Genomic DNA, 12,248 nt, shown 5'->3' with positions numbered 1-12,248 from the left:
TCATATTACAAAACTTTGAAATCATAATTTTATTGGATGCTTCATTACAGGATTGCAGAATAATCTATTAGATTAAACAATGTGAAATTGTCATTGTTGCAGGTCAGAAATGCTCAGATAATGGTAATTTCATATGGTTTAAACTAGTAATTATGTTCTTAGATATTTATAATTTATTTTATCGTCGAATATCTATGGGAATATAGAGTTTTCTGTATTTCAGTTTGCCTACATTGTATAGAGTCTTAGAAGTGGAATGCCTGGGTCTAAATTCATGTACATCTTTAAACCTCTTATAATTGCTATTTTTGTTATTAAATTGTAATGTAAAATAACATGTAATTTTTTTGTAAAATGGTTGCATACATTAATGATGTTTAATATGGCTTTCATGCTACAATTGTGTCATGCAATTAAGTTTTGGCTTTACTATTTTTTCTTTGGCAAAATATTATCAAGTTATTTAATTGATTTGTGTTTGTTCCTTATTATCCACATTGAATATATTCATCATGCTTGTTAGCCTCTCTACTTCATCTTTGGATAAATGTATCAGAATATTCTAAGTACCCAGAAATATTTGAGACTTTCATCATCAAATTTCCTCCTTTATTCATATTTAAGACTTTAAAATCTGCTTAAATTTAGGAATTTCTAAAAATAATTTCAAATTTTATCTTAGATTCAGTGGTACATGTGCAGGTTTGTTACATGGGTATATTACATGGTGCTACGATTTGGGGTGTGAATGATCCTGTCACCCAGGATCATCGAGCATAGTACCCAGTAATTAATTTTGCAATCCTTAGTCCCCTCCTCCCCTCCCTCATCTACTAGTCCCCATTGTCTAGTGTTGCCATCTTTATGTTTATGTGTACTCAATGTTTCACTCCAAGTTGTAAGTGAGAACGTGGTATTTAGTTTTCTGTTCCTGCCTTGATTTGCTTAGGATAATGGCCTTCAGCTGCATCCATGTTGCTAACGAGGACACACTTTTGTTATTTATTTTATGGCTGCATGGTATTCCATGGTGTATACATTTTCGTATCCAATACACTGTTGATGGGTACCTAAGTTGATTCCATGTTTTTGCTATTGTGAATAGTGCTGCGATGAACGTATGAGTGAATGTGTCTTTTGGTAGAACTATTTATTTTCCTTTGGGTATATACCTAGTAATGGGATTGCTGGGTTGAATGGTAGCTCTGTTTTAAGTTCTTTGAGAAATCTCCAAACTGCTTTACACAGTGGCTGAAATAATTTACATTCCCAGCAATGGTGTATAAGTGTTTAATTTCAGGAAACTTTTAAGATGGGTTCTATATGCAAGTAATAATATTTGAAAATGTGTTCTATATTTGTATTATTGTGCATTCACTCAGATATAGAAAAAGGAATCTAAGTCAGTAAGTGTTTCCTGTTTGGAGAAAACTCTACTCAATATATGGGCAATACAAGTGTTATATATAAAGCTCTTGCCTGGTTATGTGACCTTAAGTGTTGTAGTATGAGCTGGCACAAAACTAGCTAAGTGAGAAACACAAAGGATATGGCATAAGAGAGAGTAACTAATCCCCATAAGATAAGGCAAATTTTTCATGTCAATATAAACAGAAGATTTGGAACCCTTGCTGTGGGCTTACTGTACTGTGGCATAGTGCTTTGAATGCCTAAGAAGGTTTGTCTGTTTATCATATTCTGAAAACAACATGAAAAAAATAAATTGATAGGTCTCATTTAACCCCTGGAAGAAAATAAATCCAATGCAATGCTTGTAAAAAAATTGAGTTATGTTTGTGTTAACACAGTGCATCACATACTAGCAATCTGTGATTTCAGTACATGTCTGCTAATTAATTTGTTTATTTTGTAAGAAAATAAAGTTAATTGAAAGCATGAAATATGGTTCCTAAACAATGCATGGAGAGGGATAATTGGTCCATGGCTTTTTAAAAAAACAGATAAAAATATGCCTTAAAAGGATGTCCTATTATATCACAGTTCAAAAGAATAAAGTCCCCACCTGTGTCTAAATGTACGCTAAACCTTAAGAATATCTTAAAGCAAGAATAGTAAATACCTAACACATGAGAATTATCTCTTGTATAATATCTGTGATAGAAATCATTAATAGGTCACTTTAACCTTTCCTGCTCAGCTCAGATGCAGGGTCAGGATCCTTTGGACACTGTGTTTCAGTAAGTCACGACCAGTTGGGTTAGTTTATGAAATGAAGATTTTTTTTTTGCCATATATACGCCTCTTACTAAACAACCTATAACAAGAGAGTAATTATCATGTACATTAGAAATGTATCATGAATAAGAATTATTTTGATTTTAAGAAACAGGAAACCATTGAAACTATTTTACATGAAACATTTTTTGTCTCACCTAGGTACAAGGTCAAGTTGTATTCCAGTTTCAGCTTTTAATAAAAAATAACCTTTCAGTTTATTTGAAGATCTAGGTCTTCAAATATAATTGTCAAGTATCTGTCTCTCTCCTCTTTTCTCTATGGTGACTTTATTCTCAGGAAGGCTGTTTCTAAGTGGTGATAAGAAGCAGCGAGTTTCTCCTGCCTTATGTCATACCTGCTGAGCAACTCTCAGTTTTTTCCTAGTAGCTCATGCATAAATCCACGGTAGGTTTCTCACTGGCTTCTGTTGGGTCTGATGCCCTTCATAGCTTTAGTCCCCGTAGACTTAGGAGTAGAAAATATTGGCTGGTCGTGCCTGTGTCACATGGACCAGGGGTAACTAGAAAGCATTGGAATTAGCCTCAATTCAGCCACATAAACATAGCAGATATTATTCCCTAGGTCCAACTGGGCTAAATGAACGGAGATAAATGCTTGGCAAGCAAAAAACAACAGTTATTCATGGTAGCTTCCATTCTTATTTTTCTGAACTATTCTTCTGAAATTGTTCTGATGACAGAGATTACAGTTGCATTAAGGATAAAGTTTAAGCAGTTATAATAAAAGTCTCCAAAGGAGATTGGCTCAAATAGAAAAGGGACATTTAATTTTTTATAGTATTAAGTAGGTTCTGATCCTCAGAGTCATGTAGGAATTCAGGCCAGAGTGGGGCTTCTTTGTCGTCCTCAACATGAGCCTTTTACTACTGTGGGTTAGTCAAAAGGAAAAGGAGAAGTGAATCTAGATTATCTTTAAGTAGATGAGCTGAGAGTTGCCAACAGCATTTTTCCTCATGTCTCTTTGGTGAGAACCTAGTCCTAGAACCAAACTAAGTCAAAAGGGTGACTAGAAAATTTAGTCTTTAGGTTAGTGGCCCTGTGTCCAGAAGGAGAAAAAGAACAGATTAGGCCGGGCGCGATTGGTTCACGCCTGTAATCCCAGCACTTTGGGAGGCTGAAGCGGGCGGATCACGAGGTCAGGAGACCATCCTGGCTAACACGGTGAAAATGAGTCTCTACTAAAAATACAAAAAGAAATTATCCGGGCGTGGTGGCGGGCGCCTGTAGTTCCAGCTACTCCCGGGGCTTAGGCAGGATAATGGCGCGAACCCGGGATGCGGAGCTTGCAGTGAGCCGAGACCGCGCCACTACACTCCAGCCTGGGCGACAGAGCGAGAGTCCGTCTCAAACAACAACAACAACAACAACAAAAACAACAGCAACAAGAGCAACAGCAACAACAACAACGAAACAGATTAGTGGGGGCAGAGGAAGTGGAGAACAACCTGTGGCTGCCACAAGTTCTTGTTAGTCTTTCCTTTTTCTCTAACATCTTTCTTTTACATTGAGTGGAAAACATACTTTCAAAAACAACTGGAAAAAAAAAACAAAAGGATAAACTTCATTTTGGCTATGTGTCTCTGTAAAAAGATCAGCCCTTATGCTCCTGGTATTACTCGCTATCCCACTGTTCAATATTTGTCTTGTTTGCTGCAACAGAATAATAATAAATAAAATTATCTTCAAAGATGGCAGTGACTTTTCATCCTGTCAAATGATACAAGATTAAAAATTTGGAGATTTTTTTCAATATATTCTCGGCCATTAACCAGTTGTACAGCTCTGATAAAATTTCTGAACCTTACTCTTTTCAGATATAAAAGGAAGCTATGGAAGATTATGTTATCTAAGGTCCACTCCAGACTGAAAAGATTTCATACCATGTTGGAAATAGAGAGGTTTAGAAGAAATTCTCATCCTCCAGACATATGAGGACTTTCTCCAACAAATAGGAATTCATCCTATAACTCAGTTCACAGGCCTTTGAGATAAGACTTGGGGGCATAGGACTTTGGAGAAAACCATCAATAGGAGAGAAAACTAGCCATTGTAGGCATCGCTGATAGGAGGGTGGGAAATCCTTCTGACCTGCACGAGTAATCAATGGATGCCTGAAAGCATGAGATTTGAAAACACTTAACATTATCTTGGCTACATAATTATAATGTTATTAATGGCCACAAAGTTTCTGAGCCTTTTTTAAAAAAATCCAGTGAAAGTATTTGATTTCATGACCTCCCAGGGCTGAATCATACATATTAATGATCCATGGCACGCAATACAAGATTTTACCTTTTTATTTATTCCAGAATTATTGCCCTTTGATTTTTAATACATATCCTTTTGTTCTTGTATTAAAGGGCAAGTTAAAGGAGTATTGACTCTGTCAGGATAACTCTGCAGAATTAATATGGTCTTTTTAGTTTTATTAATATCTAAGCTGAAGTGGCTGCTTTGTACTTTCAAGGTTGCTTTTGAAGGATGTATTCCTCAGTGGAACATCCTGCTTCTTGCTTTTTATTTTTTATTTTATTTTTTTATTACAGCAGTTGGCCGGAAAGCCCCTGTTGATCTGTGACTATCTGGAACTGCTAGACTGAAATGCCATTTTCAAAACTCCAGCTCTTCTGCTAAACAATTTTTCTAGGAATGATGCCATATCACTAGCTACTTGTATTTGCCAAAAGGCAATACTACTTCAATGGCCCTAGCTCTGGGAATGATACCAAATGACGGTTCAGGAGGGAGGTAGGCAGTAAATCAGCAGGAAAAGCTGAAAAATGCCCCAGCTTTTAATACCTTTTATCTTTTTCCAGATGACTGGCCTATCTCTCTCACCTTCTGCTTCTATTCATGATAGTACCCTTTTCTCCCCTTTTTTTGTGGCTTGATATTAGTATTTTCATTTGAAACGGCCTTCCTCAATTACCAGAGAGAAAATTCACACCTTTCAAAGCTAAGGCAATCAAATTTCCATGTGACTCATAAGTATATCTTCTTTCTCTAGCACCTATGTGCAACTGTGGGATGCCTGATAGATTAGGATTGTATGTTGAATGGGAAATGGGTCTGAACAAAGTGTCAGACAGTAGAATGGGAGCCAGGGGAGGATTCCAAAGCAGCAGCAGAAGGTATCTCTAGCAAGCATCCACTCTGGCTGGGGACTGCCTTCTGCTTCCAGCCTTACTGGAAGCTTGGGCTGTAGAGTTGTGAATTCCTTGGGCCAGGCAAACCTAGATGTGTTGCCTGCTTTTGATAATGTATCAAAAATATGAACTCATCCTTAGAGACGACAGCTATGAGGTGTTTCTTGGATGTGGAAATTTAGGTCATCTGTCTTCCTTTTGCATTGCCTTAAAAAATACTATTTCCTTTCTTGGTTTATCATTTGCTTGCCTTCTTTCTTTCCTTCCTTCCTTCCTTTCTTACTCCCTTTTTTCCTTCCCTAGATTTTCCCTATCTCCCTCTTTTCTTTCTTAAAATTTGGTTGCCTGGGATAACATGTATTGCATACAAGCTGACTTCCTTACTGTCCCTAGTAAGCAATGTGTGGCTATTATTTCTTCATTTATATGCAATGTCAGAAGCTTAGAAGTATGTTATCTCCCTTTCAATTAAAAATTCATATTTAAGAACTGACCATCTTCTTGTTTTGGGTATTGTGGCTTGGTATTGTCTAATATATTTGGAGGGCATTTGATTTTTTAAAAAGGCAATTGGTCATGTCTATTGAGTTTCATACTGAACGCTAGCACCCAGACCAGTGATTGATTAAATAGTAGGTGCTTAATAAATATTTGTTTTGTAAATAATGATTCTATTGTCAAGAAAACAAATCACCAAGAAAGAAGGAGCTATATATTTAAGAGAACTCTATTCGTCTGGCCAAAATGGAGTTCTGAGTCCCTTGCTCAGCTGACATTTACCCAGAAGATGGTAAACTCCTGAGACCAACTTCGCTTTGTTGTTCTCTCGTGGTTCCTTGACCTTGGAAATGTTTTTCTACAGGCAGAGTATTTCCCCCTGTTGGAATTTTATTTAATATTCTATCTTTGTTTCTACTTTAGAAAACATGCCAAGTGAATAATGATGCCTCAGGCAAAAGAAAATCACTCCAGCAGTACAATTTAAACTTAGGACAAATCCTGCCCTCACTTGCATTCACAGTTTGCCAAGGCAGTTGGTAAGAACTGTGCCCACACACTAACTGACAGAATCGAGGCCCCAAGGTTAGCAATGATTAAAATTTAAAAGTCCATTTACTCATTTTCAAAATATTTTATTCCATTGCTTCTGAGGCAGAATCATGAGTTGCCTTCGATTTTGCTGCTCCCAGTGGTGGCATCCAACTCTGAGGCTAGCTCATCCAACTCTGAGGGTAGCTCTGAGGGGAGCTAAATATCCTCATTGTTCAATGAGCTAGATGAAAACAAAACGAGGCTGTAAGGTCAATCTCACAGCCTTAGTGGAGTAAAAATTAGAAGTCAATAATTCTCTTACCAACAAAGAGGACTTACATTCAACAGGATTTTTAAAAGTGGTATCCTGTAAAAATTTTTGGAAAATACCACCATAATGGGAAAAAAAAAAGTGGCATATAAATCAAATGTAGTGCTAAAAATTATAATTTTTCCATATGAATTTTGGAATCCTAAAATATTTTTATGTGTTTGTGGATTGATAAGGCATCAGAACTGGCTTTTTGCACTGAATATGAGTACAGAAGCCTTTCTTCTCCAATAGTGAATTAATAAAGGATTAGTAGGAAAAACGTTATGAAACAATATGGTAAAATTATAGACTGTATTAGGGCAAAAGTTGTGAGACTAGTAGATCTGTAAATTTATGTATGCACAATTTGACAGCGGATGGTTGTAGCATATTTTGTAAATTCAATAGTAAGCCCCACCACGCCCTTAAATGAAGGAAAGCAAGAAGACCATTTTTAATATGTACATGGCACCACACCCCTCTAACACGCAGCAATGGGAGAAAACCAGATTGGCGACCTGTGTATGGAATATGAACTGAGTGAAACCATCGGGGAGGGGGTGGGGGGGCGTTTCTTTTAAATGTCGCTTTTGCAGATAAGCAAGCAGAGATCCTACCTCTTTTGACCAGAGATGTTGAAAAGCACGACCAAAGTTTTTGGCTTGGTCTCTTGCTTTCCACAATGAGATAAAGTCTTAAGCCTGTAACTCTCCCTGTCCCATGGGAGTGTGCAAAGGGAGGGAAAATAAGCGGCGTGGGTGAGGGGTGGCGGCGCAGAATCGAGGAAGGGAGGAGAGTCGAGAGCCAGCCTCTGGCAGGAGGGCGTAGATCCCGGTGCAAGCCAGAACAGGTCCAGCCTTCCCGCGGCCAGAGCCAGCAGCGGGAGGGGACAGGCGGGACCTCCGTGGACAGCCCCGGGTGCGGACCAGCGGGGAGTGGCCGGCAAGAAACTCCCTTGGATCCGTCCAGAGCTTACCGGACCCTGCCCGTCCCCGTCCCAGCTTCCAGCCAGCTTGGGGGAGAAGTTGCCCGAGGGGAGGTACCGGACAGATCGCATGCTGGAGGCGACGCAGGTGTGTCAGGGGTGGGGGTCAATTTGCATCTCTCGTGCCAGCCCTGGGGGGTCTCCCATGGAGGAAGGGCTAAAGGTTTGCTCCCGGGAGGAGGGGGTCAACTCGTTATGGAAAGGAAATGGTGCGCAGTCAGGATTCCTTGTCTGAAGTGGGGGTGGTCCGAGGTCCCTCAGCCTTCACCCGGGAAGAGACACCCCCTTTTCAAGCCCCGCCCCCGGGTGGCCGAGGCTGGATTCAGACAGCTCGGGGTCAGTCGGACGGAGTACACTGGGTCCCCGAATCCGCCGGGTCCCACTCACTCCCGCTGGTCGCCGGTAGGTTGACCCTCGTATTTCCAGCCTCTCCCACCCCATCCCTCGTTACTCTCTGAAGAGGATTCCAGATCCTCTATAGATTCCCGTCCTCTCTCAGGTGGGGGTCCGAGGTCTAGCTAGTTTGGGGGTCAGTCCTGGCCTCTCTCTCCCACCACGCCCCTCACTCCCCTGGACACCTCCTAGTGTGTGGGGCTCGGATCCCCTCCTAATCCACTGCCCCTGTCTGGCTCCTACTCTCAGGAGAGGATTCTAGATCCCAGGGGGGTTCCGAAAATGCCGCCAGCCTGGAAGGGGGGAATCAATGGACCGTGGGGTTGTGGGGTTGGGGAGCACGAAAAACCAGAGAGGGGCTAGAGCTCCACCTCCCCAGACCGCCGAGGGGGCGAGAGGGCAGGCCGGGGGCCTTGGTTGCCATGGCTCCTGGTAGCGGAGCCCGGGGAGCTAAAGATGCCAGTCACGGATGGTCCCTTCTTCCTCTTTGTGCCTCTCTTTTTCTCTTGCTTTTTTTTTTTTTTTTTTTTTTTTGAGTGTGAGTGTGCGTGGGGAGGCAGCACGGAGAAAGTGATTAATTTGGAGAGCAGCGATTGGAGCCGGGAGGCTGGGGAAAGCCAGCCCCTCCGTTCCCACTCTCCGGGCTCGCTGCGAGCCACAGTTTCTCAGCCAGGGACAGGGCTGGGGAATTCCTGCGAAAAACCACAGGCCGGAGGAGCAGCAGCCGCGCGGGCCCAGGTACCCCCGCCCCAGACGGCGCGCAGGGTGGGCGTTTGGGCTGTTGGGCGGGAAGGCGGGCAGGGGAAGGCGTGGGAGGCCAGCGGCGGAGGACAGGTGTGCGTCGGCACGGCTGGGTGGCCCGGCGGATAGGGAGCCCCAGGCTCAGCCCCTCCTCGAAGGGCGCCGGGGTCCAGTGCAGCTAGTGGGAGCAGCGGAGCAGCCCCAGAGCCAGCAAGCGGCTGCCTGGCCAGGCGTGTGCGCGATAGCGCGCTCCCGCTGGAACGCGCGGTGGGTGGGGAGATTTGCGCGTGCGCGTGGAGATGGGTAACTGGTGAGCCACCTGGGCTCGCTCTAGGCGGAGGCTCCCGGGGCGCCCACGTGGCTTCGAATTACAGCTCCACCATCACTGTGATGTGTCACTTTGGACTAGCCATTTAACTACGTGCCTCAGTTTCCCTTTCTCAATAATACGGAGATTATCAATACCCTCTATATTGGGTTGTTGCAAGACTGGAATGAGATGATACAAGTAATTTAACACCATGTCTGACGCATAAGCACTCAAAAGTTAGTTATTGTTGTTGATGGCATTACTGTTAGTTAATCCTCAGTTTAATTACATATGGTGCATTCTCATTTCTCTGCATTTTCATTGAAGTAAAAATTCTGCGTTTTCTAATTTTGGAGAATAATCTTAATTAAAATATGAATATTTGTACTGCACAGTCCAACTCCTACAAAGCTCTGGCTTGCAGCAGATTGGAAGAGAGAAACTGATCAACTGCTGATGAAGTTGGCTTTTCAGTATATTGATGGAGACAGAAGCTTAGAAAGCTCTTTGGGGAAACTTTTGGTGACAAGAAAATAAAAAGTTTATCCCACAGTTTTTTTTGTAAATCTTTGTGTTTTCTCTTTTACCTGCAGATGTTGCAGTTGGATTTGTCTTAATTTCAGTCTCTTTGTGAGGGACCACCATTTGGCTTTCATAATTTAACTTGGTTACAGAGCCTATGTATACGCTGGCTTTCCATTTTATGGCCTTAAGTGCTGCAGTGGATTTACCTTTAGCAATGGCAGAACGTAGTGTATAATCATTCCTTGCAAGCTCCTGAATATTGTGAGCAAATCGATGGAGACAAATAGTTATTACTGGATGGGTGTGACTACTGGCTATGGCAACTCATTAAAATCTCTCTCAGGGTATGTTTGTACCCACTTCACTGCAGCACAGGACTATGATGATGAATATATGTTTTCCAGATTGTTATCTGTTGTATGTAGACTTACAGATCCTTTTCTTTAAAGAAAAGGCTATAGGCCGGGCGCGGTGGCTCACGCTTGTAATCCCAGCACTTTGGGAGGCCGAGGCGGGCGGATCACGACGTCAGGAGATCGAGACCACAGTGAAACCCCGTCTCTACTAAAAATACAAAAAAAATTAGCCGGGCGTGGTGGCGGGCGCCTGTAGTCCCAGCTACTCGGAGAGGCTGAGGCAGGAGAATGGCGTGAACCCGGGAGGCGGAGCTTGCAGTGAGCCGAGATCGCGCCACTGCACTCCAGCCTGAGCGACAGAGCGAGACTCCGTCTCAAAAAAAAAAAAAAAAAAAAAAAAAAAATGAAAAAGCAATAGCTATTTATTGATTCCTCATGGTTATATAGGTCCTCCAACCTATCTGCTGATAAGTAAACTGTACACTTCATGGGCCTAGCTGTAGGTCTAAGAGGAGTTGATATTGCACATACTATACGTATTACATTTAAGTTAATTCATCTCATTACATGAATTGGTTTTAAATAAATTTTTAAAATCATTTGATTATTAAAATATAGGCATTTCTTGGTGAACTTGAGGCAAGTAAAGCCTGACAGATGTCACCATCACAAAGATCCTTAGTGATCTTTACAAAATAGAGCTCACCCAGAAAAACATTTGCTGGATAGAAACCTGATTTTATAGTTGCTTCTGAAATCTTTGAAGATACGGGGTTATTTGCCCCAAAATTGCTTTGTTGAAATAATTTAGGCTGATTCGCTTTTATAGAAAAATAACAGTAATGATCAAGAGTGATTTAAGATTCTTGTATTTTTAACCGATAAAGGAAAATTAAGTAATAGTTGGGGAACTAATGGTGTTAGATTTGAAGGAATGATTGTCAGGAAATACTGAGAGTATCATATCAGGTAGTAGTGTTTGGCTTTGCAAGACAACCCTCTCATCCTCACCGTGAATATGTCATCTTTAAAAGGTACCTTGAGGAATTAGTGTGACAGCTTCTCTGAAATTCATGTGATCATTTACATATTGTTTCCCAGGAGCTTTGGCATTAAATGTTTCATTTATTGGAAATTATTTTGCCCTTTGATTTATGACAGCCAATAGTGCAATAGAGTCTAATGTATTTTAGAAACAATAAAATTAGCTTTTCACCATTTTCTATTTTCCCTAAAAATCTAGCAGCAATGCACTTGGAATACTTAAGTTAGTCCAGAGACAAATGGTAAGAGTAGGAAAACATGACAGATTGAGAGGTGTTGAGTCCTGAATTTGGGGACCTAATTGAAATGCAAAGGTATAATCAAGAGAATGAACTTGTCTCTGTACTAAGGTTGTTTTCAGTGATGTACTGTATTATCTGATTCAGTCAACGTTCCTTGTTATTTTTTCAAACCAAGATTGAGAATACTATATTTTCAGTTATGAACATTTTGATTACAGCTTCATTCTGACTAATTCAGTCTGAAGAGAATGCAATTATTATGGTGATTTACATACAATGTGCTAAGTTAACACAGCTAATGAGTAAAAGCATAATATTCTTTCTATTCATTCCTGGAAAAATATTGTGCTAAGCATTCTTTCAAAGAAAAGATTACATTATTCGCTATCATTTTATGTCTATCTACAAGTAGAATTGGCATTGAGCCATTTTCTCTGCTATTAAAGTGAAATCTCTTATATTTTGGTGATCACATGCCTTTCCTCTCACCCCTTGGGGGAGACTGGAAACAATTCTCAATTTAATTAGATATGCTGCTTTCTTTTTTCTGTACATCTTTATCTGAGGAAAGATTGTATTTTCTAATTTGGGAGGCTGCTTAACACCTTAAACATTACTAATTACTGCAGTTTGTTTTATGTGTGTCGCAATAGTGTAGTTAGTTAATTATAGCTTTCTCATTAGCACCACGTAGAGAATAATGAATGAACACATCCCTTTGATCAAAAGGGATTTAAGTTTATCTTCTGAGAATAAAAGTGTTATTGTGTTACTGAAAGTCACTATAATTTTCCCAAGAAACAAATTGGTTGGAATTCTGTATCACTGGGTTAGGAAGCTCGATGAATGAGTTGGATTGATCACAAAGTAGAGTAGAGCTGTGGTTGCTTGGCAACCTGACAT

General features: G+C 40.9%; 1 protein-coding gene and 1 long non-coding RNA gene across 11 annotated transcripts in view; one reads left to right on the top strand and one right to left on the bottom strand.

The window, feature by feature from the left end:
* Positions 1-6,521: 6,521 nt before the first annotated feature.
* LOC129471149 (uncharacterized) lies at positions 6,522-8,109 on the bottom strand. Its single transcript, XR_008653498.2, has 5 exons — positions 7,726-8,109; positions 7,367-7,462; positions 7,215-7,267; positions 6,759-6,803; positions 6,522-6,677 (listed from the first exon to the last, which is right to left on the bottom strand). It is a non-coding gene; the product is annotated as an uncharacterized lncRNA (long non-coding RNA).
* Positions 7,523-12,248, top strand: part of CHL1 (cell adhesion molecule L1 like) — a 214,700-nt gene continuing 209,974 nt past the window's right edge. For 2 of the 10 annotated variants that reach the window (XM_055259527.2, XM_055259522.2), the window contains exon 1: positions 7,523-7,822. The gene's annotated coding sequence lies outside the window, so the exon portion shown is untranslated. The other 8 variants (XM_063630735.1, XM_063630733.1, XM_055259521.2 and 5 more) reach the window with 6 other exon arrangements.

Source organism: Symphalangus syndactylus, chromosome 21 (genome assembly GCF_028878055.3).
Source record: "Symphalangus syndactylus isolate Jambi chromosome 21, NHGRI_mSymSyn1-v2.1_pri, whole genome shotgun sequence".
NCBI classification, from domain to species: Eukaryota; Metazoa; Chordata; class Mammalia; order Primates; family Hylobatidae; genus Symphalangus; species Symphalangus syndactylus.
Note: the sequence above shows the minus strand (reverse complement) of the source record. Positions and strands in the feature narration are given on the sequence as shown.